Source organism: Chiloscyllium plagiosum, unplaced genomic scaffold (genome assembly GCF_037043375.1).
Source record: "Chiloscyllium plagiosum isolate Xiang-an unplaced genomic scaffold, Cpla_swu_hap1 HiC_scaffold_14, whole genome shotgun sequence".
Classification (NCBI taxonomy): Eukaryota; Metazoa; Chordata; class Chondrichthyes; order Orectolobiformes; family Hemiscylliidae; genus Chiloscyllium; species Chiloscyllium plagiosum.
Genome location: NW_028270152.1, coordinates 86063842 through 86090556, shown reverse-complemented (window position 1 = coordinate 86090556; position 26715 = coordinate 86063842).

Sequence of the window (26715 nt, the reverse complement as noted above, 5' to 3'; positions counted from 1 at the left end):
AGTACTCCACCGTCACAAGCAACATCCTGCTCACTGCCCCTCTGTCAAGCTCACTTCCTCCTAACTCACTGCCCTGAGCACTAACCTGTAAAATCCTGCCCCGTGAATGCTCTACAAATGGCTTTCGAACCCATTCCCACACAATCACCTGTTGTCCCAACTTCACTCTTTCACCCTGCTCACAGGCTATGGTGCCAACTATGTATTTACCCCCGAGTAACGTTCAGGGTTGTCACAACCACTGTGTCCCCTGTGAATGGCATTTGGCCAAATGCCCAGACTTCTACCCAAACAACGGACTGATGCTCCACAACACCCCCTCTGTTACACTATCAACGACCTATGATCCACAGCACCACCAAACCCTGCCTCTGTTTCCTTGCAACGGAAGAGGAGAGAGGATTCGAAGAACAAAGGTTTGCAAAGAGGGATCTTGAGAGGTACAGAGTACAAATCCGAGAGAGAGAGCAAACGAGAATAGCGAAGGGGTGGGGAGGCGTGAAACTAAGTGTGTAAACTGAAATAGGAGAGAGGGATGTAGGGACAGTGTGAGCATTGGAAGGAAATATAGATAGAGACTGAAAAAGCTCTGAATTCTGCCGAAGGCCAGGTCGAAACGTGTGACCAAGAGGTGAAAGTATGGTTGGAGTGACTTAAACCGATCACCTGTCATTGGCCCCAGTACCCTTATCTTCCGTGAGGACCAGGACGTGGGGCTGTGTCGATCTCTCTCCAGATCAGCTTCTTCAATACAAGCACAAACAACAACATAGTTCTCTCTGCTGCCTGGAACTATTTAGTAAACACGTCTATTGTTTACAATTTGCAGTGATCGATGCAGTTAGTTGGATACTGCTTTTCTGACTGACCCCTGAGTTGTGAGAAGCTTTGAAATGTGCCCCTATAATTCCCTGTGAGATAAGATTCGACAAAACATCACGAAGATTGGTGGAGTAGCAGAAAGTATAAGGGACTGTGAGAGATTACAGGAGGATATAGATACACTGGAGAGTTGGGCGGAAAAGTGGCAGATGAGTTTCAATACGGAAAAATGTGAGGTGATGCATTTAGGCAAGACTAATTCTAGAGCGAATTATGCAATGAACGGAAGAGCCTTGGGAAAGGTTGATGGGCAGAATGATCTGGGAGTGCAGATCCATTGTACCCTGAAAGTTGTTCCACATGTGGATAGAATGGTAAAGAAGGCGTATCGTATGCTTGCCCTCATTGGACGGGGTAGTGAGAAGAAGAGCTGACAAGTCATGTCAAAATTATACTAGACATTGGTTCAGCCGCTTTTAGAATACTGTGTACATCTGTGGTCGCCAGATTACGAAAGGACGTGGATGCTTTATGAGAGGGTGCAGAGTAGGTTTACGAGGATGTTACCTGGTATGGAAGGTGCTAGCTGTGAAGAGAGGTTGAGTAGGTTAGGTCTATTTTCATCAGAAAAAACGGAAATTGAGGGGGACCTGTTTGAGGCTTAGAAAATCATGAAGAGTATAGACAGGATGGTTAGAAACAAACTTTTTCACAAGCCAATGAAACTTCACTGTGATTCAATTTCACAATGACATCGCTTCAGTGTAATATTGCAGTTGTGCCAGTAAATAGATATTTGAGTTAATCACGTTACATATTTACCTGGGGAACAGTCCTTGAGTGGTAATACATAGCTACAGAATGCTGGACGAAGAACTGAGAGTTGCTTGAGATGTTTCACATCGCGACTGAGACGGTATTGGGGGTTTTGCAAGGCCAAACGTGGGCAAACGCCTAGCTCGGGATGGAGTTGTGACTCACTTTGCTTTGTGAGACAAGAGAGGAAATTACACATGTTCTGACCAATGTTTAACATTGCATTTTGGCCAGATGGGCGTAGTTAGAGGACTGCAGGACTCCTAATGTCGTTCCAGTTTTCAATAACGCTCGTAGAGATAATGCAGCGAATTACAGAGTCGTGAGTCCATTTTTACTAGTAGGGAAAGTTTTGGAGAAACGTCTGAAGGAGAAAATTAATTGCAACTTCTTCAGATAAAGTTTGACCAGCGAGAGTTTTGTCAGAGGAGGCCATACATTACAGATCAGAGTATTTTATTTAGGAAGTGATCAGATGTGTAAACGAGGGTAGTGAAGTTGATTTTGTTTATGAGGATTATAGAAAGCATTTGACACGGGAGACTGGTAACAGGATTAAAATAAAATGGATTCAGGGTCATGTGGTAATCGATGCAAACTTATTTGGGTGCCTGGAGACAAAGAATGGTGCTGTTTCTGTGTCTAAGAGCTGTTATTCAGTTGTCTACAACAAGGATCCATGGTGTGTCCCTGAATGGTTGTGATTGCACATAAACAATATAGAAATAATGTGGGGAAAATGACAAGAAAATGTGAGGAGGATACGAAGATTGGCAAAGTGGTTAAGAGTGAGGAAGAACGTCTTAGGTTCCAAGATTTTATAGGTGGATTTGTCAAATGGGCAAATTGTGGAAGCTGAAAATAACAATAAAAACATCAGGTGATGCATTTTGTAAGTAACACGTCATGGGGGCACTCACTGAACGGTCGAGCACTGGGAAACCCAAAGGAACAGAGTAATCATGCATGTGGGCCACAGATTCGTGAAGGCAGCAGAATATATTAGTTAAGAAGACAAGCACGACATTACAAGTCAAAGCAGGGGTTATAACAACAGGAACATTGGTGTCACATGTAGAAAAGTTCGTGAAGAAAGCATTTGGCACGCTTGCCTTCATTAGTCAGAACATCGATTATTGGAGCTGAAAATGTGTTGCTGGAAAAGCACAGCAGGTCAGGCAGCATCCAAGGAACAGGAGAATCGACGTTTCGGGGATAAGCCCTTCTTCAAGAATGTGGAAAGTGTGTCTAGCAGGCTCAGATAAAAGGTAGGGACGAGGGACTTGGGGGAGGAGCGTTGGGAATGCGATAGGTAGAGGGAGGTCAAGGTGAGGGTGATAGGCCGTAGTGGGGGTAGGGGCGGAGAGGTCAGGAAGAAGAGTGCAGTTTAGGAAGGCGGTACTGAGTTCGAGGGATTTGACTGAGACAAGGTGGGGGAGGGGAACTGAGGAAACTGGAGAAATCTGAGTTCATCCCTTGTGGTTGGAGGGTTCCCAAGCGGAAGATGAGGTGCTCTTCCTCCAACCGTCGTATTGCCATGGTCTGGCGATGGAGGAGTCCAAGGACCTGCATGTCCTTGGTGGAGTGGGAGGGGGGGGTTGAAGTGTTGTGCTACGGGGTGGTTGGGTTGGTTGGTCCGGGTGTCCCAGAGGTGTTCTCTGAAACGTTCTGCAAGTAGGCGGCCTGTCTCCCCAATATAGAGGAGGCCACATCGGGTGCAGCGGATGCAATAGATGATGTGTGTGGAGGTGCAGGTGAATTTGTGGCGGATATGGAAGTGTCCCACGGTGCCTTGGAGGGAAGTAAGGGGGAGGTGTGGGCACAAGTTTTACATTTCTTGCGGTTGCAGGGGAAGGTGCCGGGAGTGGAGGTTGGGTTGGTGGGGGATGTGGACCTAACGAGGGAATCACGGAGGGAGTGGTCTTTTCTGAATACTGATAGTGGAGGGGAGGGAAATATATCCCTGGTGATGGGGTCCGTTTGGAGGTGTCCAGCGTATCATCCGCCGTCATTTCCGAAGTTTGAGCCCCGCCCCTCCAACCGCCACCAGGACAGAACCCCACTGGTCCTCCCCTACCACTCTTTAACCTCCATGTCCAGGGTATCATCCGCCGTCATTTCCGAACTTTCTCCTCATCGATTATTGGAGTTCACATCTCAAATTGTGGCTGTGCAGAACATTAATGAGGCCACACTGAGAATACTGCTGACAATTCCGATCATCTTCAACAGGAAATATGATGTAAATTTTGAAAGTGTGCAGAGATTTATAAGCAGTGTCGAGACGGCCTGTAAGGAGAACGTGTTTGAGCAGGGGCTTTTCCCAGCAGCCTTTTCCAGGCTGGTGTGTATCCTTCTAGACGTTTATGAAATCATGATGAGGGGTGGATAGGCGACTGGCCCAGGTCTTCTTTTTACCCAGGATGGCGGAGTTCAAAACGAGGAGGCTCAAGGTTAACGTGTTTCACACGGACAAACTAAACAAGGGACAAAGAGTGATAGAACGATATTTGGATTTCCAACAGGCATCATTTCAGCTTAATCTTCGATTATAAAAAGAGCATTTTTCTGTTTGAACGTAGTTTGGAAGTTAAGCCGTGAATCGAACGGTAAAGGTATTAAAATTGAGTGATGTCGAGATGAGGAAGTTTATGAGTAAAATATTGACCCATGCAGTATGAAGTGGAGAATGAGATGTTTGTCTGGAACATTCAATAATGATCCTTTAATTTAAATGAGATGTTGCAAGACACTAAAATGCAGAGGGGTCTGGCTGTCCTGCTTTATGAATTAAATTGACATGATCTGCTGGGGTAGCAACTGATGAGTAACGCAAAAAGTCTTCTTTTTTTCATTTGTTCAGTAATGGCTGGGCCAACATTTATTCCCAATTCCTATCAGCACTTGAGACGGTGAGAGCCTGATCGAAACACTGCACTTTATAATTTTTGTTGGAGAGATATGGCAGTTTTTAAATTGCGGCTTTCTCATTTCCTGATCCCAGTTTAATGTTCAACTATTCAGTTGAACTGAGAGAATGCAGAGTTTCTCCAGCAAATATTGCTTGTGTTTCAGATTTCCAGCATCCACAGTTTATTTTCGTATAGTAATCTGGATGATCTGATTCATATTAGGAATAGAATGTTAAAAGCTATCAAACATGTGACATATGAATCAAACTGAGTGGTATCAAGTTCATCATTAATTTTCCGAAGCAGATGAGCTGAGGTGGGTTAGAGTCAAAACGTGTGGTGCTCGTCGAGCAGCATCCGGGGAGCAGGAAATTCGTTGTTTCACGTATAAGCTGTTCATCAGGAATGCTCGAAACGTTGACTCCCCTGCTCCTCAGATGTTGCGTACAGGCTGTGCTTTCCAGGTGCTACACTTATAGACTTTGATCTCCAGCTTGTAAAGACATCACTTTCTGCTGAGGTGCGATACAGTCAGGTACTGTTCCTGAGATGTAATACGGTGGCCGTAATGATAGAGTGGATATGTAGTTGGAAACTTATCTGTGACGCAATATTATTCTCCCGCTCCCACTCTACCAAGGAGAGGCTGTATAGATGGAGCTTGTTGTTACAACCAGTCAATTTCACAAATGTGATTTGGCAGGTCGCGGAAACGTGATTTCCCATCCGTTGTCGAGACTCCAATAAGATACAGAGACGTTCGATCTTGCGTCTGCAATGGCCTGAATTTGAAAGTGGTTTTGCTTGTTTGCAGGTGTATAGTCAGTGTAGTGTATATTTGACTTTTAGAATGCAAAACAGTTTTTTTGAGGGGTTTTAAAAATGAAGCCATCAACAGAATACTGAGTTTCATTTTTCTTTGATGATGTAAATCTGAACGTAAAAAGCGTGAATTGCTGGAGAAACTCAGCAGGCCCGACAACATCTGTGGCGAGAAACCGAGTTAAAGTTTCAGATCGACAGAACACGTCACTTATAAATTTCTATACTATAATGCTGGGAAAATTATCAGTCTTATCTGTCGAATCAGGATATTTATCAAATAAAAACTCAATGGCTGACAACTGTCACGTTTACAAATTCAAAAGGACTTTATTGACTGTAATGCTGCCTCCGTTGCTCTCAGCTAGTAAAAGGCTGTGCGTAAATGATTGCCTTTTCTCGTTTCCTTTCTGTCAGTTTGCAGCAATGTCGAATGGAGAAAAGTTCTTTTCAGTGTCTAACTCAGCATGTGTCTCCATTTGTCTCTCTTTGTCTCTGTGCATCCACCTCACCCTCTTTCTCTTTCACATTCTCCAACACTCTGTCCATACAGCTCATTACCTATTTATGCTCGATGAAAAGTCTGACATTTCGAGACAGTTTGAGTGTGCAGCTGCTGAGAAGGTTCTTGCTCTTTGACTGGAGTGTGTAGATCTGGGCTCATATTTGCCGGATAATGTGTCTGTCAATTCCATCTCAGGTCAGACGACATTTCTTCCTCAAACATTTGAGACTGTTTCGAATTCAAACTAGAATTCTGAATCCATCATAAGGGAAAAACGCAAGTACGCTACAACTAACGAAAACAACGATGTACATACAGTTGGTTTAAATGAATGAACGTTGACATCAGAGAATGAGAGTGATCAGCTGGTGATGCCTCGGTCATTACCACAAAGTTATCCGGCAAATTTGCAACGCCTCCTGCATAATCTCGCTATTCCTACCAAACTGGGAATGAAGGAGTCGGAAAAAGAGGATAAGAAACAGAAGTGCTTATGGAATAACGGAAATAAACCACAAACTAAATTGATAGATCGGAATTTAAAAACAAAACACTGTTGTAACTTAACCTGGATCTCCAAATCATAACAGGATGAATGTCCAACAAGACACTGACTTGGTTGAAACGGCATTTGTAAAGAATTGAAACACGAAGCCCAAATGCGAATGCAACAAACAGGCACCGCTGGGAATTGAACCCCTGCCCCCGCTGTTTATTAGACAGGCGCTTTAACCAACTCAGCCACGGTGCCGCACCGCTGGAGTGTTTGCTCATCCATATGTGAAATTGGTTAACCACTTCTTCACAGTACTTGGAAATGTGTTTTCGGATCAATGTTGCTTACAGAGAATTGCAATCAGTCCTCGAATTTACAAATACAGACAGTCTACAGCTGAACATTCTCCACTGATAAGGCACAGAAAAAGATAATCTCCCCTTGCATTAATTCCAAACTGATACCTTCACCTGTTTAAACTGACAGGAGAAAGAGGATGTGTTCATCCTCTCTGTGCCCATGAATCACGTTAATACACACAAAGGGGACCTCAACAAGAGGAACGAGGTCATTGTTGAGATTTGAAGAGGTGTAATGTGCAAGTAATTGTAAACATTGGGCAGTAAACGTTGACCGATTGGCACTGACACTGAGTCTTGCACCACCAGTTCCACGCTCACTTCCTGCCTCATCCCTCCCAGTCATCATTGCGGATCACTTTATTTCACTGTTCTGCTCCACTTCTCAACTTATTTCCAAACAATTGCAGATGTCTGATAGGAACCTTCAACTTTTAGAAACGTTTTCCTGGAATATAGTCTTCACTCAATGGGATAGGATTCAGTTTATATCCCGAATTACCACAGTGATGGAGGGGATGATTTATTTTCCTGAAACTTTCTACTCCTCAGCACGGACTTACAGCCATGATATCGATGGGCGTGGGGGTGGGGGGGGGGGGGGGGAGTTCCAGTATACTTCCACTCAGCGACAGTGAAGGATCAGCGAGATACTTCCAACTCAGAAAGGTGATATGATCGGAGGGGGATTTGCGGTGGTAGTTTCCCGTGTATCTGCTGCCATTGTCCTGACAGACGGATGGAAAGAATCACTGGACTGATTCTGGCAGGATCCGGGTGTGTGCTCTGCACGCAAGCAGGAATTAGTTTTCCTTCGAATAATTCAGAAAACGAGAAAGATATCTTCATTATCTGTGTGGGAATTATATCCAGGTCTGTGTGATGAAAACTCGGACTCCTAAGCATGGACCTCCAGTGATGCTGACCTTAAACCTTGCGATCTGACTTGTACACACTCTTGCGTCTGTCGTTGACTCCATAACCAACTTCAGCAGCAAAGTTGCCGTCCCCGAGCTTCGAAACAGTTCATATTATCGCCTTGTGTTTCAATGTGAGAAAAGCGGAGCTGTGATAATCTGATGTTGTTCAGCAGAAGTACTGCAGGAAGGCACAGAACAGGCTGATGGTCACAGTGCCGCGTTTTGACGCGCTGGCCTCCAGTGAGCAGGCGGCACAATTAATCGGCCTTTCAACTTATCTTATTCTAGATCCGGGGCAAGAAATGAACAGAGTTTTCTCGCTGAATTTGTTTAGGCTCTTGAAGGGAAGAGCCCTTGACTCAAATTATGAAAGTACATTTCACTGAAGTGGATCATGAAATCGTGTAGTGACTGTGAAAACAACAATGGAAACTTTCAGCAGAGATGCAGACAATACTGAAGGGGGCACCCGAAGACAAATGTGTTTTCTTTACCACGGAAAGGCACTGTGTCACAAAGTGGGACTAATTGAACTAAAGCAGTGACGCTGATTATCTTTGCTAGTTCTTCACCTTGTCAATCTTATTCCTCCCGATCTACATGTCTCCATTACACATGGAAAAGCTGGAAGGCAGTCGGCGCTCGGTCGTCCCAGCGTTGTAATGGATAACGCGTCTGAATTCGAATCGCACTATTGTAGTTTTGAGTTCTACCTAGCTCAATTGCAGCATGTCGCTATGCTGAAATCAGACATAAGTGGTTTTATAAACACATTAAGGACAAAAAAGAGTCTGCGAAGAGTGGAGGGACACCGAAAAAATGAATAAGCCAGTCTCTGTTTGGTGCCACTCGAGATGGGGGAGATATGAATCCTGTCCTTTGTTTGAATGTTTACTGTGGGGAAGGACACATTACATGGAAACTTAAAGGAATACAGAGCTGAACAGGCCCTCAATGTTGCCCCGACCCTTGAACTATTCTCAGCTCATCACACTACACAGTCCCATCATCATCCATGTGCTTATCCAAGGATTGTTCAAATCTCCATAATGTGGCTGAGTTAACCACACTGGCGGGTAGGGCATTGCGCGCCCTTTCAAGTCTCTCAGTAAAGAACCGGCCTCTGACACCTCTCTTTGATCTATCACCCCTCAATTTGTAGCTATGTACCCTCGTACAAGCTGACGTCATGATACTAGCAAAAAGACTTTCATGTCTACCCTATTTAATTCTCTGACCACCTTGTATGTCTCTACCAAATCGCCTCTGAGCCTTCTTCTTTCCGAAAAGAACAACCACATTTCTCTCAGCCTTTCCTCAGTAGACCTTCCCCCCCAGACCAGACAACATCCTGGTAAACCCCCGCTGCACCTTTTCCAATGCTTTCACATCCTTGCCGACATACGGCGACCAGAAATGTACACAATATGCCAACTGCCACGGCACTGGGGTTTTAGATTTAGATTAGATTACAGTGTGGAAACAGGCCCTTCGGCCCAACAAGTCCACACCGACCCGCTGAAGCGAAACCCACCCATACCCCTAACCTAACACTACAGGCAACTTAGTATGGCCAATTCACCTGACCCTGCACATCTTTGGACTGTGGCAGGAAACCGGAGCACTCGGAGGAAACCCACGCAGACACGGGGAGAACACAGTCAGTCGCCTAAGGCGGGAATTGAACGCGGGTCTCTGGCGCTGTGAAGCAGCAGTGCTAACCACTGTGCCACCGTGCCACCCCGTTCTGTACATTTGCAGAATGATTTTGCGGTCTGGAACTGAATCCCTCTACCAATGAAACCTAACACACCGTATGCCATCTTAACAGCACTATCAACCTGGTTGCCACCTTTCAAGGATCTATGTTCTTGGACGTCAAGATCCCTCTTCACATCCACACCAGCAACAATCTTTCCGTTGACCCAATACTCTGCCCTCCTATTATTTTTCCCAAATTGCATCACCTCACATTTAGGTGCATTTAACTCGATTTTCCACCTCTCACCCCAATTCTGCAGTTTCTCCAAGTCCCCCTGCAACCTGTAACATTCTTGCAAACTATCCACTACTCCACCAACGTTATTGTCATCTGCAAATTTACTAAATCATCCACCTCTGCCTGAGTCTAAGTCATTTATAAAAATGACAAACAGCAGTTGTCCTAAAACAAATCCTTGTGAGACACCATTAAAAACTGGACTCCAGGTTGAATGTTTTCCATCAATCAGCACTCATTGCCTTCTTTCAGAAAGACAGTTTCAATCCAAATTGCCACATTACTCTCCATCCCATGCATCTGCATTTTTTTTCAACAGCCTACCACGTGAAAACGAATCTGAACGTTTACTGAAGTCCATGTATAACCCGTCAACTGCTCTACCCTCATCTACATTCTTCGTCACCTCATCAAAAAGACTCAATAAGGTTTTTGAGACATAACCTGCCCTTGACAAAATAATGTTGACTATCTGAAATCAAATTGTTGCTTTCTAGATGATTATGCATCCTACCTTTTCTAATTCTTTCCAAAACCTTTCCTACAACAGAAGTAAGGCTCACTGATCTATACTCACCTGCGTCAACTCTACTGCCCTTCTTGAACAAGAGCATAACATTTGGAATCCTCCATTCCTCTGGTACTAAACCTGGAGACAATGACGACTCAAATACCAAAGCCAAATGCTCTGCTATCTCCTCCTTGGCTTCCGAGAGAGTCCTCGGTTAAATCCCAACTGGCCCAGGTGACTGGCCTACTTTCATTCCTTCTGGAATTGCTAACGCCTCTTCATAACTAACATTGACCGTTTTAAGTCTAATATCTCGTATCTCATTCTTCTCCTCTACAATATTCCCCTTTTCCTGACTATAAAACCGATGAGAAATGTTCGTTTAGTACCTCTCCGATCTCTACAGGCTCCACACTCAACATCCCACTTCTGTCTTTGACTGGCACTATTCCTATCCTAGTCATCCTTTTAATCCTCACATGCCTACAGAAAGATTTAGCTTTCTCCTTTGTCTATTTGTTAAAGACTGCTCGTTTCCTTTCTTTGCTCTTCTTAACTTTCTCTTTAAATCCTTCCCAGACGATCTGTAACTGTCCATCGCCTCATCTGAACCATTTGTCTCTCAACTTATAAGCCTCCTTCTTCCACTTTACAAGTGATGCAATTCAATTAATAAACCACGGTTCCCCTACCTTATCACTTCCTCCCTGCCAGACAGGGACATACCTATCAAGGACAAGCAACATCAGTTGCTTAAACCAGCTCCACGTTTCCATTTTTTGCATCCCTTACATTTGGCTACCCCATTCTATGTATCCTAACTTTGCCAAATCTCATTGTAATTGCCCTTGCCCAATCGATAACTTTTTACCTGTGGCATGAACTATGCAGTCTGTGGGGAAATAGATGTTGTTACCTTGAAATAAAGATTATTTTAGAGAGAAAGAAGCACTGGATATATTGAAACGGACAAAAGTTAATAAATCCCCAGACGTGATCAGATCGCACCTCAGAGCTCAGTAAACAAGACGGAATTCCAAAAACTGAAACCAGACAGGACCAACACCCTACGATTCTATGGACTACCAAAAATCCACAAACCAAGAGCACCCCTCAGACCCATAGTCTCACTACCTGGAACATCAACTTACAGACTGGCCAAAGACGTACACGCAAGACTGAAATACCTAGTAGAAGAGTCACAGCACTCCATTTACTCCACCCAGGAATTCCTAAAAAAATCTTCAAAAACACCAAAATAGAGGAATTCTAAACAATGATCCCATTCGATGTAACAGCACTCTTCACTCCCATGAACATTGGCCTGGCAATGGAAACACTTAACACACTTTTAGAAGAGACCATCACACACACCCCAACCACCATCAATCACATTACCAACGAAAACATCATGAAGCTAGTGGACCTGGGCCTCACCACCCACTTCACTTTCAACAACATAGTTTACAAACAAACGAACGGCACATCCATGGAATCTCCACTTTCAGGATTCATAGCAGAAGCGGTAATGCACACTAGAAAAAACAGCCCGACCAACCATCAAACCAAAAATCTGGGTCCGCTACAGAGATGGCACCTTTGACATCACAAAACGAAACAAGATAGAAGAGACATTTAGCATCATCAACAACACCCTCACAGACATAGAGTTCACCAAGGAGGAAGAAACCAACAACAAACTCGCATCCCTGGACGTCACAGTCGAAAGAACTGACAACGGAGAACTACAAACCTGCATACACAGAAAACAGACAAACACTGACCAAATACTTAACGGCACCAGCAACCATCCCAATACACACAAAGGAAGCTGTATCTGAACACTATTCCAACGAGCCACCTCACACTGCAGCACAGACGAACTTCGGAAAACAGAGGAGAACCACCTATGCAACATATTCAAGATGAACGGATACTCAAAAAATTCAGTCTGCAGATTCCTCAAGAACAAACCACGACAAGCAGACCAAACACAGCCAGAAACTCTAACCACGTTACCATACATCAAAGAAGTTTCAGAAATGACAGCGAGACGACTAAGACCCCTCGGAATCCTAGTAGCACACTAACCCACCAACACTCTCAAACAAAAATTAACAAACTTAAAAGACCCAGTACAACCCATGGACAAAACCAATGTCACCTACAAAATTCCATGCAAGGACTGCCACAAACATTACATCGGACAAACAGGAAGAAAGTTAGCCACCAGGATACACGAACACCAGCTAGCCACAAAAAGACACGATCCTCTCTCCCTCGTAGCTCTACACAGGGAGGAAAAAAAAGCACCATTTCGACTGGGACAACGCACCGATCCTGGGACAGGCTAAGCAAAGACATGCCATAGAATTCCTAGAGACCTGGCACTCGAAGCACAACGCCATAAACAAACACATAGATCCAGATAACATCTATCAACCCCTCAGAAAACGAACAGGAAATGACATCACCCAGAAACCCCAGGAACCCCATCCTGGACAAACATATAAATAGAAAGCAGGAGACAACAGCTTCGTTTCACTTGGAGGTCGCCACTGATTATGTTATCGAGCCAGGTAATGAAAGATCTGGATATCAAACCTACAGCTCAGCGAGCAAACCTACACCCTAAACCTCAACCTGAGCTACAAAGCTTCACAAACCTTGCAAAAATGCAGTGCTTTTCCAGCAACACACTTTGGACTCAAACATCCAGCATCTGCAGTCCTCACCTCTGCATAAGTGATAGGAGGTCATGCTGTGGTAGTACAGGACATTGGTTTGGCTTCTTTTGGAACACTGCGTGCAGTTCTGGTCACCTTGCTAGCGAAAGAGTGTTGTGAATATTGAAATATCTCAGATAAGATTTGCCAGGTTATGATCTATAGGGAAAGGCTGAATAGGTTCGGGCTATTTTCGCTAAACGTCATGCTGAGATATGATCCTTTCAAGGTTCATAAAGTCATGGAGGGCCTTTTTTGTCAGCGAGGGCGAGTCATGACTTCAATGCCTAAGTGTACGGTGAGGGGAAATATTCAAAAAGAACATGAGGAATAACGTTTCCACAAAGATTGAAGTGCTGCATGAAATAAACTGTCAAATAAAGTGGAGGAGTTTGGTTCAATCAGAACATTTAAAAAACATCTGGATGGGCATATTAAGGAAAGGTTCAGAACAATATGAGTCAAATGCTTGCAAACGGGACGAAATAAATTCAGGGTGTCTGGTCGACATGGATTAGTTGGAATGAAACAATTGGTTCCATGTTGTACATCTGGATGACTCTATGACTCTATTCTGCCATAATATTCAGCTTACAGTCAGTTCCTTCCCTAACCCGTGCTCTGTAACATTTGGGATATCTCAGGCCCAAGTTACCATCTATTCCATCCGTTCACCTTCCTTCCATGTCATTCTTTTAAAATATACTCTGCAGTACCTGGGCGATTGTATTTTCTCGTGATTCTTTCTATTCGTTTTCCAACCACTCTAAATCTTTGCCTCATCGTTCTCATTACTTCCAAGTGAGTGAGTATTTTCATCTTGCTTCCATCTGTCCCGCCTCCATGCATTAAAAAACTTCTGTTACATATCCTTCGCGTGATATATTTCTCTTAGAAGTGTCCCAACCATCCAATCTACCTCGTCACTGACATTCCTCATACACGTTACCTTCTACATCACCCTGTTCAGCGCAGTTTCCAAATACTTCACTTCCCGCTTCCTGACGTTTCATACTCAGAATTGAACAATAATGCAGCTGGAGGATTCATTCGGTGTCTGATTGTACGGGTGAACATTCAGAAAGTGGATTCTGGATCAGTGGTGCTGTTAGAGCACAGCAATTCAGGCAGCATCCGAGGAGCTACGAAATCGACGTTTCGGGCAAAAGCCCTTCATCAGGAATAAAGGCAGAGAGCCTGAAGCGTGGAGAGATAAGCTAGAGGAGGGTTGGGGTGGGGATAGAGTAGCATAGAGTACAATAGGTCAGTGGGGGAGGAGATGAAGGTGATAGGTCAGGGAGGAGAGGGTGGAGTTGATAGGTGGAAAAGGAGCTGGGCAGGTCGGACAAGTCCGGACAAGTCAAGGGGACAGTTTTGCTGGAAGTTAGAAACTAGGATGAGGTGGGGGAAGGGGAAATGAGGAAGCTGTTGAAATCCACATTGATGCCCTGGGGTTGAAGTGTTCCGAGGCGGAAGATGAGGCTTTCTTCTTCCATGCGTCTGGTGGTGAGGGAGCGGCGGTGGAGGAGGCCCAGGACCTCCATATCCTCGGCAGAGTGGGAGGGGGAGTTGAAATGTTGAGCCGCGGGGCGGTTTGGTTGATTGGTGCGGGTGTCTCGGAGATGTTCCCTAAAGCGCTCTGCTAGGAGGCGCCCAGTCTCCCCATTGTAGAGGAGACCGCATCGGGAGCAACGGATACAATAAATGATATTAGTGGATGTGCAGGTAAAACTTTGATGGATATAGAAGGCTCCTTTAGGGCCTTGGATGGAGGTGAGGGAGGAGGTGTGGGCACAGGTTTTACAGTTCCTGCGGTGGCAGGGGAAAGTGCCAGAATGGGAGGGTGGGTCGTAGGGGGGCGTGGACCTGACCAGGTAGTCACGGAGGGAACGGTCTCTGCGGAAGGCGGAGAGGGGTGGGGAGGGAAATATATTCCTGGTGGTGGGGTCTGTTTGGAGGTGGCGGAAATGTCGGCGGATGATTTGGTTTATGCGAAGGTTGGTAGGGTGGAAGGTGAGCACCAGGGGCATTCTGTCCTTGTTGCGGATGGATGGGTTGGGTCTGAGGGCGGAGGTGCGGGATGTGGACGAGATGCGTTGGAGGGCATCTTTAACCACGTGGGAAGGGAAATTGCGGTCTCTAAAGAAGGAGGCCATCTGGTGTGTTCTATGATGGAACTGCTCCTCCTGTGAGCAGATACGGCGGAGGCGGAGGAATTGGGAATACCGGATGGCATTTTTGCAAGAGGTAGGGTGGGAAGAGGTGTAATCCAGGTAGCTGTGGGAGCCGGTGGGTTTGTAGAAGATGTCAGTGTCAAGTCGGTCGTCACTGATGGAGATGGAGAGGTCCAGGAAGGGGAGGGAGGTGTCAGAGATGGCCCAGGAAAATTTAAGGTCAGGGTGGAATGTGTTGGTGAAGTTGATGAATTGCTCAATCTCCTCGCGGGAGCACGAGGTGGCGCCAATGCAGTCATCAATATAGGGAGTGGTGCCGGTGTAATTACGGAAGATCAACTGCTCTACGTAGCCAACAAAGAGACAGGCATATCTGGGGCCCATACGTGTGCCCATGGCTACCACTTTGGTCTGGAGGAAGTGGGAGGATTCAAAGGAGAAATTGTTAAGGGTGAGGACCAGTTCGGCCAAACGAATGAGAGTGTCGGTGGAAGGGTACTGTTGCGGATGTCTGGAGAGGAAAGAATGGAGGGCTTGGAGGCCCTGGTCATGGCGGATGGAGGTGTAGAGGGATTGGATATCCATGGTGAAGATGAGGCGTTGGGGGCCGGGGAAACGGAAGTCTTGGAGGAGGTGGAGGGCGTGGGTGGTGTCTCGAACGTATGTGGGGAGTTCCTGGACTAGGGGGGATAGGACAGTGTCGAGGTAGATAGAGATGAGTTCAGTGTGGCAGGAGCATGCTGAGACAATGGGTCGGCCAGGGTGGTCAGGCTTGTGGATCTTGGGAAGGAGGTAGAACCGGGCAGTGCGGGGTTCCCGGACTATGAGGTTGGAAGCTGTGGGTGGGAGATCTCCTGAGGTGATGAACATTCAGAAACACTTACTTTCACTTTGAACAGCGTTTCCATTTGCTGTGGTCTCTGCAAGGGTAGCTCCGACCCACCCCTTCTTAAGGTAGATTGATCTTGGTAAATGAAGCTGCTTTTTGATAAAATTAATCTGGCATTTTGAATAACGTGATAACTGGAAACGAAGGCTTGAACGGGGAACCCAACCAGGGATCTCTCGCATGTTTCTATTGCAGGAGGCGAAAACCGAGAATCATTCCACTTGACCAATGACCCACAGACTCAGCATGGTGTCCCGACACGAAACAGCTGAGGCGCAAAGCGAGAATCATTCCACTTGACCAATAACCAACAGAATCACCACGGTGTCCCGACACGAAACAGCTGAGGTTTTCACAGCATGAAATACATTCCACTTTGCTCTAGGATTTCCAAGAAGCAAAGATTTTCCAGAATATCTGCTTTTCATTCTGTCTCCCGGATCCCGGGACACTGCCGTGTGTTCCTTGCCCAGGGACCAGGGTCTCTCCACTGGCCGTTAAGTAATCCATTGAGAGATACATGATCTAACCGGTCGCTGATTGTAAGGGATGAGTAAACTTTCTGATTGTTCATATCACTCATTTTGTAGAGTTAGCTTAACTTTCATTTGAGTGGTGGCTTGATAAAAGCTGATTTATCCTGGATGTGCGTGTGTTGATACATACCTTCATGAAAAGATTAATACACTGGTGGAACGCATTAGTGTTTAGATGCGTTCCTGGAGTGGAGCGGGGCGCGGGGCAGGGGTGGGGGTGGCGGATGTGAGTTATGGCGTGGAACGTATCGTTCTTTCTGATGTGTTACCTGAGAATGTGGTAAATTGTGGGCAACATGGACAGAACTATAGCGTTCCTTACGTAAGTTTGGTCTTGACTGATAACTGAAAACTGAGGAATTTACAGTGCGACTGATTGACAGAGTCTTAGTTCAGGTATTCTGGTCTGAAAAGAGTAAAAGACTTGCAACAGGAAGACTAAACTATAAAAGATATATATTGGACGCATATTCCGAAAAGGAGGCCGAATATACTCCTGAGGATAATTATCGAAAGCATATAATTTTTAAACAGAAACGGAGTCCATGGTAGGTTAGTGCAGAGGAGAAATGGGCCGAAATGCACCAGATTGGGTTTCCGGTAACTTACCTGGAGGTGTTATGTGTAGCACACGACCTAACTGTAGGAGGTCACCTAGCGGTATGAAAGATATAGACTCAGGCACAAAAACATTTTCATTGGGCTCGAATGCACAAGGATGTGGTTACCTTTTTGCCTTACCTGTCATTCATGCCAAAATCGTCAGCAAGCCAGAAGCGGTACTGAATCCACGACATTTGTTCAAATTCCAGCATTTGAAGAGCACTTCACTCGGCTTATATTGATTGTGTAGGTCCCCAACTGAGAACTAAAGATGGGAACCAGTACTTGCGAACCATTATGACTGTCTACCACATTTCCAGGAGCAATTCCATTACGGAGTTTCAAGACAAATAGGTAGGTGGTGAAGTTAGTAGCTTTCTTCACACCGTATGGACTATACAGAGAGAGTCAGTCGGATGAAGATGCACATTTTACTGCTTGGCTGTTTATGGAGGCATTGCTCAGATTTACAGCACTTTAAATCAAGTGCGTATCATCCTGAGTGATCTTTAGAAATGTGTTATAAGACATTGAAGACCATGTTGAGAGCATATTGTCAGGATTACCCGAAAAACTGGGATAATGGTATCCTATTCATATTGCTTGCCATTGGAGATATGCCAAACGAATCAACTCACTTTGTAACCTTCGAGTTAACAATCGGACATGAAGTGAGAGGACCTTATTAATTAATTCAATAGAAAATGACAGTAGCAATTTCAGAGATCTCACACTTAGATTATGTATTGGAGGTGAGGAACGACTAAATAGAGTATGTGAGTTATCTAAACAGCACTGAGGGAGAGCGCAACCCACAATGAAACAGGTCGCAGATGAAAAATCTGAGAATTGAACATTTACCCAACTGGATGACGTTTTACTGCTATTACCAGAGTTAGCATATGCCTTCAAAGCCATGTTTTTTGTTCCCTATCAAAATGAGAAAAGGAAATGAGACAGGTGCACTATCTAGTTCTGATGCCAGATTAAAAACAAAATCACTGTGTTCGGTATGTCACGAGCACGTTATGAAAACCGTATTATATGTGAGAGTTTCAGTTACTGCCTGGCAGAGTAAGGAATCAAATTCAGGAGATGTGGATTTTGATGTGCCTCAAAATAAGTTTTAAAAAGCCCTTGACGAGTGGGATAAGTTAGTAAACTATCTGTCGCAGAAGCAAAGAACGTACAAGAATGTTTTTTTACTTCAGCATGAGGGCAGATATTGGAATAAAATGGGGAATACTAATGCTATTGCTCATGATGGAGAAGTAGGGTTTGCTGTTCCAATAAAAGAACACGCGAATCGGATTTCTCCTTCAAATGCAGGCACGTCCTGAGTGAGGTGGAGACCATTCTCAAAGGGGATTGAACTAAGCCAGAGCAAGTGGAATTCACCGATCATCTTAGTTCCCAAACCGATTTTGCGTGGATTATTAGAAGATCAACGCTGTAACAGAATTGGATATATATCCGACACCAAGATTGGAGAACTGCATGGGGAAAGCTGTACAAGCTATTAACATCACTAAGTTAAAACTTCTGCGTGGTTATTCGCAGGTTCCTTCATCAGAGATGATGAAATAAATGTCGGCTATTCTAATGTCAAGTGATGCGTTTTGGAATGAAGAATGGACCGACCACATTCGAAAGAAACATGAACAGAGCTGTGGCTGGGTTTTTAAAAAAAAGTGCAATTTATCTGGATGATGTTGTGATCTTTGGTGAATCCTGGAAAAATCGCATGGTACAGTGGGATAGTACTTTGAACGACTAAGAATAGCAAAACCAGTAACAAACTTCCACAAAACCGACTTCGCAAAAGGAGTGGTGATGTTCTTGAGACATAAGGTCATGGAAGTTTGATCTCACGGAATGCAAAGACGAATGCCGTCGAGGAATGTTTTCACTCAATCTCGAACAAAGACAGACTTTGATTTTTGTGACGAAGCAGATTCTATCAGAAGGTAGCCTTAAGATCAGCAATGGAGAGGTACCATTAACAGATTTGAAGAAAAACAGAAAATTTCCGCGAACAGAATAATGCCAGGAGGCATTTGCTCATTAAAATGCAATATTAACCATCATGTCAGTTTTAATTACAATAAACTTTTCGAACCCTTCAAAGTTGTTATTGACATAGGAATTTGAGCTGTATTGCTCGTGGAAGATGATGATAGCATTGAACTGCCTGTTGGTTTCTTCTCATAGAAACTCAACATCCACCAGGAAAAAAAACTCCACGATTGAAAAAGAGTTATTGAGTTTGTAATGACATTAAAACATTTTAATGTGCATGTCACAAACAACTCGTCAGAGAAAATTGTGTTCATGGATTACAATAGCCTTGATATTCTTGGAATGCTTTCAAAACAAGATTATGAGCATATTTCGTTGGAGTCTTATGTTACACACTGTGAATTTACAAACATAAATGTTGTGAGTTGTACGAATGTAATTGCAGATGAGCTTTAGGAGATTTAACTGATAAAATATAGATTAGGTTCGTTTCCATCCAATGTTTGTCCACGCACGCAAACATTCTCTCTCTCACACACACACAAGTTAAGATGAACTTAGATTAAAGTTCCAAGTATGGCATAGCAAAAAAAAAATGAAGCCATCTTTTCTTCATGATGATTTATTTGTAATGAATGGGGGAGTTGTTATAAATTTGTCAAGACGTACTGTACCTTTAAAGGAACTGAAACTTCTGGCTGTCACAGAGTGTACTGAAAGACTTGAAAATGCAGCATTTGGTTGTAAAGCAAATGCTTGGAGACACAATGTTATGTTATACTACAAGTTAAAATTCGGACAATCAGTTTAAATTATGTCCCATATACCAAAATCCAATAGCATTTGAACTTTACTCTTTTCGATTACATCGAACTAATGATCCGGTCCAATGTCTTCGGGGCTCATTGCCTGGATTTGAACATTTTGGTTCTCGGATTGCTGATTTGGATAGGTTTAGACAGATCCGGTGTGTGAATTGGACAGATTTGAGTGTCTGTGGAGAGCGAGAAAATCCAGCAGAGTTAAAACCTGGCAGGTTAGTGCGCTAGATACTGAAATGAAATTAGATGAGAAAATTTGTTTACTCTTGGTGACTTGTGGTCGGGAAAAATAACAGAGAGAGACATGCATCTTAAAATTTAGAAAGAATATTTAGGATTAGAAGATGATTCTCAACTTTGCCACGAAAATTTAGAAGGTAAGAATAATGCCGTAATTTTAGAACAGTAAAGAACAGCCAATCACCAACAGGCTACCAGCAGAATAGCTCTCTGAAATGTACCTGGCTACACGAACGTTTTGCAGTAGAAGACCGAAGACGACCTACAGAAACGTCCACAGGATGTTCGAAACCAAAGTCAACAAATGGTTTCGAAAATCGATTTGTCATAAATTTTAGGGGTATTTTATCGTACCAGTACTGTAGATTTTGATGTAATAATAGTGTTAAGAGAAAGGACTTGTAACAAGTTGTTGTTTAATGTTCTCTTTTGGACTTAAAGAACAAAATTGTCTTTTTTTTCTTCTTTAAATAATGATATTTGGGATAACTTCTTGCCACTCGAAACTGAAGACACCACGGCACGATGCTAGCTTTCCTGCATGTCTAGTTTAAATTTGCAGAAGGGTTTACCCTGTGTCGTAACACTAAAAAATGCTAAGTATTACATAAAACTAAATCCTGGAGAAACTTTGCAGGTCTGGCAACAGCTACGCAGAGAGAAACGCAGTAAATTGTAGAGATGGTTCGTCCTAATTACGCAACGGAAATGAAACAGTATATTTTAAAAAAAAACATGCATAGTTGCATATTGATGTGTATGTACGGGGAGGAAGTTCTCAGGGTGACAAGTACAACAGGACAGAATATGACGGGTGTGATCAAAACATAAGACAAAGGGAGTGAAAATAGTCAGAAAGGACATTTAGAAATATAAGATACCCTTAAATATGAGATGTGAAAATGAGAAAATCTGTCTGCTCTACTTCTAGTAATGCAAAGAATTCACAACTGAATAGAGCTGTGTTGGATTCTCATCAAAGAAACTTTGCTGTGAAAGTTACTGAGCTGAAATTTGAGTCCAAGACGGTATGAATTGACTCAATGGAAAACCAGGTGATTACCATCTGCATGCGTTGAGCTTCTTGAACATTGCAATTTTAGAGTAAAAGAGCAAAAAACTGTACAGCACCGGAACAGGAATTCCCAAGACTGCCCCGACAGACATTGCCTTTCTAGACTAAATATCGTTTACCTCTATGTTGTCTGTATCCCTCCTTTGCCGGCCTGTTCAGAAATCTGGCCAGATACTAGTTAAATGCAGCCATTGCTTTCGCCTTCCCGATCATCTGGATGTGTATTCCAGGCACTTAGCACTTTCTGCGTACAAAGTCGAGATTCGCCTCTCTCATCTCCTTTCATCTTACGTGCTCTCATCTTAACCCTACGTTCCCACGTAATTGATATTTAAAACTTGGGATAAAAATAAAACTCGAACTATCCATTAATCCAATCCTCATCTAATGTTCAACGCTTTTATCGGATTGCCCATCATCATCCAACTTTTAACTGAATACAATCCAGTTTAATTATCAAATCTATCCTCACAGGTAATACACTGACAACGAGTTACATCCCGTTATCCAGCTGTATAGCCTCTCCAAAACCTCCACATCCAACTGGTCGAGTTACAAAGGAGTCACAATATTCTAAAAGGAGCCGATCTTATGTTCCATAAATCTGCAATATTCCTTGTTAAATATTATACCCTATGCCCGAATAACGAAGACATGCATGATATATGCATTCTTGACGACCTAAACTATTTCTGTTACTACCTCCAGGAAACTGGAGACCTCTAAGCGAGCATCCCTTTGTCTGTTGATGCCATGGTTTATGCAATTTACCTATACTTTCCTCTTACGTTAGATATCAGACTTATGTCACCAGCAAATGTCTTTTTTCTTCATGTTTCTCTTCTAAATGTCCTATTTCTAAGACACATCTGCAATAAATTCCGTGCTATTGTCGTAAAGCTCGCTGGCCTGTACGTTCACGAATTATTCTTGTCGAAACTGTGAAAAAAAGAAACGTTGTTAATCGTCTCCAGGCTTCTTCTAACCCCCGTGTGACTTAACATGAAACAAACATTTCGGGCAAGTCTTCAACAATTTCCGCACTTGCCTTCTTCAGCATTCCGTGATGTATGGTATTAGATCATGAAGCCTTGTCTTCTATGGAATCGATTACTAATAGTTGAACATGATGCGCCCTGCATCAATCAAGCCTGTCTCTTCAGGTGACTGTTATTTCTAATAAGTATCATAAAAACAATACATTATTGTAACTTAGATGAGTGCCCTTTAGTCTGCGGTGTGTGCACAAGCTCTCCAAACTGATCAATACACATTATTAATCTCCGAGGTTCCTTCCATATACCTACACACTTTTACTTCTCCAATTATAATCCAACTTTCTGTTGACTACATCGGTATCACTTCCCTCCACCACACTCTTCAGACATGGATTAATGGTATTGCACACTCGCTGTGAGAAAAATATTTCTTATGATGAAAAATTGTCATGCTTGAAATTTGTAAACAACTGAATAACAACACTTTAGTCTGTGGATTTGTTACTCGTGGAAAATGCAAATCAGCCTGGAGAATAGAAACAGGAGATCGTAGCACAGAGTGATCTGAATGAGAGACTGGAGCAAATAATCCAGTGAGAACGATCACGAACAGATGTTGCTGAAATATCATCGATGAGGAACAAATAACTATTTATGAAGTTTGAGCAACACTTCTGTCATGTTGTAATCTATATCGCTACGAACTCTATGCGGGTGGCACGGTGGTTAGCGCTGCTGCCTCACAGCGCCAGAGACCCGGATTCAATTCTCCGACTCCGAAGACTGACTGTGTGGAGTTTGTACATTTTCCCCGTGTCTGCGTGGGTTTCCACCGGGTGCTCTGGTTTCCCCCCCACAGTCCAAAAATGTGCAGGTCAGGTGAATTGGATATGCTAAATTGCCCGTACTGTTAGGTAAAGGGGTAAATGTTGGGGAATGGGTGGGTTGCGCTTCGGCAGGTCGGTGTGGACTTGTTGGGCCGAAGGGCCTGTTTCCACACTGTAAGTAATCTAATCTAAACTCTCTACGCTGACTGCATTTGGACAATCATATGTCATTATATTTCTAATAATAAAGAACACACACCAAGTGAGTGTGCTCCTTTTCCCCTTTTCAACTGTCCCATTCAATTGATATCGACTACTCACAATCCTTACCCCTGAGATATTCTGCATGCTACGTTGCATGCACCATAGATTCGCTACAGTGTGGAAGCAGAACATTTAGCTCAGCAATTCCACAGCGACTCTCTGACGACCATCGCACTCAGACTCACCTCCAACCTATCCTCGTAACCCTACACTTTCCTTGGCCAGCCTACATGCTTCTGGATACTGCGTTCTATTTAACATGGCCAAACCACGTAGTCAGAGCGTTTTTAGACTGCAGGAGAAAACCGGAGCACGCGGAGAAGACCCAAACTGACTTCGGGAGAACAGAAATATGCTCCACAATTGTGGTCCTAACACGAGATCTATCTCTGTGAGACAGCAGTATTACTCACTGAGCCAAGCCGCCACCCGAAGGCTATGAGACTCAGATAAAAACTAATCTCTCCGGAATATCATCACAGCAACCATCTTCCCACATTCCATCTAATTTTCAATGTTGTAGTCGATGTCATCCAGATTATGTATTCCGTGCATTCAATTCGATTGCCAGTCTTGTAACCAGGACAGTAAATGCACATGGACCTATTTTGATTTGAAAATAAGTCAATGAGCTGAGTGAATTTGGCATAACATTTTGTTCAAATATCTAGGATTGTTGTCCTTCAAAAATATATATTTTCAAAACATCAACTTATTTCCCGACATTTTGGACTTCAAATATTTCCGAAATGTTGTACAAATAAAGAAGTTAGTGGACTTGATTATACTGTTTACTTCTCCTTTTTCACAAAAAGATAGATATTTTCAATTCTCCAGGCCTCTGGTAGATCTTCATTTTGAAGTAGGATGGACCGATTACCTACAGTCCCTTTGCTCCTTTCATCATTGCTTCCATAATTAAAACGAATAAGTACCAGCAAGACTGTCTAAAGATTATTAACACGTAGTAGGGTTACAGACCAAGCCAGATCCGGTCGAAATATGTGAAGAAGGTAGCCCAGACCATAACTTTTCGAACTGTTTTAAGCAGGTGTACAGTGGATATTCCAGGGGTGATGCAGCTGGCCCAACCACTCAGCTTTAATTAACAAAGAATGAATTTACTGAATGAAACATGAACCAAAGAGAATTGCATTTAGAATAACTTAACTTGTCTGAAAACCCAATCGAATCTATCACAACTTAATAACACTTGCAACTAATTGCAAATTTCCATAAGCACAACTTTTGTAATGAAATGTAAAATGAAATACGAATTCTTACTGGAGAGATATCAGAGAAATTTTCCTGGCACCTACTATGGGTTTGTATCTAAAACTTGATCAGCAGGTGCAAATAAAACCTCATCAAAACAACCCTTGAAGTGGGATAAGTGGCCATCCTTTTTCGTTGCACACGTATTTTCGCAAAAAAAAAACACACATAATTTAAAGACTTTTTCATGTCGACATATCGGAACCTCAGCCTTTTTGACCCCTGTGGACAAAGCCAAGGACAACTTTTCCTCGTTAAAAGAGTAGCATTTCCACAATAGAAAGGCTTTGGAAGGAAAACGGTGAACTGAAACTGTGAGTACGTTCACGAGAATTAATGTCAGTCTGCATGAATCCCAATTCTATCAATATCCAGATTCCATCTTCTATTTATAAGAGATCCCTGTGTTTTACCAAAGTAAAAGAGGTAGCATCACATGCGACTCGAAAAGGAATCGTCAGCTGCACAGTGAGGGGGAGGCAGACCAGAATCTTACAGCAACAGACTGAAATATTAAAACAATGGACCGAAGTTTCTCTTTGGGTCTTTCTGATACTTTTCAAGATTGGTCTTTGTTAGGAATGCGGATAAGGATTATACTTTGGGTGATGCAAACTGGTTGCTATCCTTGCAATTGTTGGTGTTCTTGGTAAGTTACTCCTTCTGACTATTAATTCAATAAACATGTGCACTACATTAATAATCTTGTTTTTAAAACTTTGTCAACATGGCAACAATTGCCAACATTTCGGCTTGCAAACCCCATTCTTTGTCAAGCAAATATAACTCTATTATCTGAAGAGAAAGCAGACTGTTCCAAAGTGATAAGTGCTATTGCTCTCAACTAATTTTATTTCTATCCGCAAAGAGGAGCCTGCTCAATTCAAGACACGAGTGTTCCAATTCTCTTCTCACGATACTTGCACTTGCGAGTAAATCGACTGGAAGCTTCAAATCTTCAGATAGCGTTCGCAGCGGATTGTGATAATGTAGCTTTCCTAGTAATCCAGATCCCAAGGCAAATGCAAAAGAAAAGGAATCAATATCACAACGTAGCTGCTAGTTAAATTTTATATATATTATATCTAAATATACACACAGAGACACACGCACACACACACACGAACGCATATATATGTATGCATGTGTGTGTATGTGTGAATGTGTACATGCGCGCTAATGTAGACATTAACAGTCCCTATCACTTTGCAGGATTTGCATCACAATACAGAATTTTAAATATCCCTTCAGAAAAGGCCTGCCTTGCTTACTCAGACCAATATATGCATACAGGGCCGCACAAATATCAGTTTTAATAGTTAACTGTCCTCCAGTTTGGTCAAACCAGCCACTGATTTGATCGAATTCGGAATAGATAAAAAATGCTGCACCGCTCGTGTTGTGCATGAGCTATTATGAAACAAAACTAAAATACGCGAGTACTCTTCCCCTGACATTTCTATTCTATCAAAAAAAACACTTTCACTTCCGGATTTAGAGGGCAGTGCTTTAGTATCCAGGGCTGGAGGGATATATAGAGATCGGTTTGCTGGATGTCCGATTTGCAGATAAAATAATGCCAATCACGGAAGCAAGTTCTAAGGATTTTACACGAAATCAGTTATGGAATGCAACACGACAAGTTATTGGACGATATGTTGGTTAATGTAAAACTACGTGGGAATAAGGACAGAATAGCTCTATGCTGTTACTAGAGCTAGTATCATCAGATTAAAAGATCCCAATTTATGACAGGGACAGTGATGACTTCTTCTTTCAGAGAGCAGTGAATGAAAGTTTTCAAGCTGTGTCTGTAATTAAAGTCAAGGCTGATGGTGGACAGATTTTCAATTACTAAGGGAATGAAGGACTATGATAATAAGATGAAGAGGTGGATTTGAGAAGGCAGTGAATAACATACCCAAAACTGAAGCGGGTCAATTCCACGAGGTGGAGTCCAATCCTTGCTTCCACAAATGGCTATGGAGATAAGGCTTGAGAGGGGGATTAGACGGGAAGCAGTTGAGGGAGCTGATACAGACAGCACGGATCGAATGGCTTTCTTATTTCCTGTAAAATTCCACGATCATATCAGCCTCGATATTA